Source organism: Ornithodoros turicata, unplaced genomic scaffold (assembly GCF_037126465.1).
Source record: "Ornithodoros turicata isolate Travis unplaced genomic scaffold, ASM3712646v1 Chromosome13, whole genome shotgun sequence".
Taxonomy (NCBI): Eukaryota; Metazoa; Arthropoda; class Arachnida; order Ixodida; family Argasidae; genus Ornithodoros; species Ornithodoros turicata.
This window is the reverse complement of record NW_026999307.1, coordinates 1543126-1544541: the sequence shown is the minus strand read 5'-3', so window position 1 is coordinate 1544541 and position 1416 is coordinate 1543126. Positions and strand designations below refer to the sequence as shown.

General features: G+C 51.3%; 1 long non-coding RNA gene across 1 annotated transcript; it reads right to left on the bottom strand.

Annotated features, from left to right (window-relative positions):
- Positions 1-474: 474 nt before the first annotated feature.
- On the bottom strand, positions 475-1199 carry LOC135372096 (uncharacterized). Its single transcript, XR_010415818.1, has 2 exons — positions 1109-1199; positions 475-635 (listed from the first exon to the last, which is right to left on the bottom strand). It is a non-coding gene; the product is annotated as an uncharacterized LOC135372096 (long non-coding RNA).
- Between the last annotated feature and the right edge of the window lie 217 nt (positions 1200-1416).

The window sequence follows — 1416 nt, the reverse complement described above, 5'->3', positions numbered from 1 at the left end:
AAAGCAGACTAACGAACTTGCTGGCAGTTGGAATAAACGCTGTTTCTGAATCACGCTGTTTTCTCATAGAAATCACAAGGCCAGACCCTGAATTATCCCACAGGATATTTTCACATTGGTGTGCCTGTGATGATAGGTATTCGAATCTGCATCCTTTGTGCGAAATTCTGAGAGACGAAGACGCTTCTGTAAGAAATTCTGAAGGAATGCCATGTTTCTATGAGATTTTCTGAAGTATTTTTCAATAGGGTAGTGTATCAGCTCAAGAAGCCGGCAAGTCACACAGTTGCCTGGACGCCATTAATTAGCAATTAGAGCTAATTGGGACCCCCCACATTAATCAGGACCCACCAGGGAGTCATTACACTAATTGGGGACCATCTAAGACACGTCCAGACCACTGTGTGAGTTGCCGGCTACTTGAGCTGATAAAAAATAAAAAAATAGGTACAAAATAAAATAAAAAGATAGAAATAGAGTGGAGAGAAACAATTTATTCGAAAATCAACGATGCCGCGGCGAAGAAACGGCTCCGGGGTGACCAGCGCTTGTTGACGTCGGGTAGTTGCAGAGATCGACGACAGGTGGCCACTTAGTTGCAAGGCATCACACCAGATGGCGCCACCATCATAGCTCTAGAGGAGAAAGACAGAGAACAAGATACTAGCGGCAGGTAAAAATTGCAGCACTGCTAAACAAGTCTAGGCATGCGAGAGAAAAGGTCTAACCGCTACTGCTAAAACAGCACGGAGAAAGCAGTACACATCGGGGGAAAAAGGCTTACGGGGGGACGATCGCTTAGGCCCTAACCACAACACAACGCAGCTAACACAAGGCGGGAACCACACATCGCTAAACATGCGAGAAAAGGCTTAACATGAGCGCGATCACCGCTAAACACGGCAAACATACGAGAAAAGGAGCGCGCTTGGGCATACCTCAACACTACGCAGCTAACACAAGGCGGGAACCACACATCGCTAAACATGCGTCAACAGGCTTGGACACCGCAAAACAAGTCTAAACATGCGAGAAAAGGCTTAACACGAGCGCGGTCACCGCTAAACACGGCAAACATACGAGAAAAGGAGCGCGTCAAATCACTCACCTTTTCCCCCGCGGCAACTTCCAGGCAGAGACAGAGCGAGCGCGGAGAACACACTCAGAAACTGAGCGAGCGCGGGGAGCGCACGTCCGTCTTCCGCGACGGCCCGAGAGAAACTGAGTGAGGCGACGCGCAGCGGCAGCTATGGATGCGCACGCGCCCTCTGCTCCACCCGTCCGCGCATGCGCGCGCGCGCTGCTAGCTCCCTCTGCGCTGCCCGCGGGTGTTTTCGGTTTTGGCTCTCCGCTGCGCGCGCGCTCCTAGCGGCGGCTTCTGAGTTCCGGTTTCACTATTGCGCGCGCGCGCGTTTA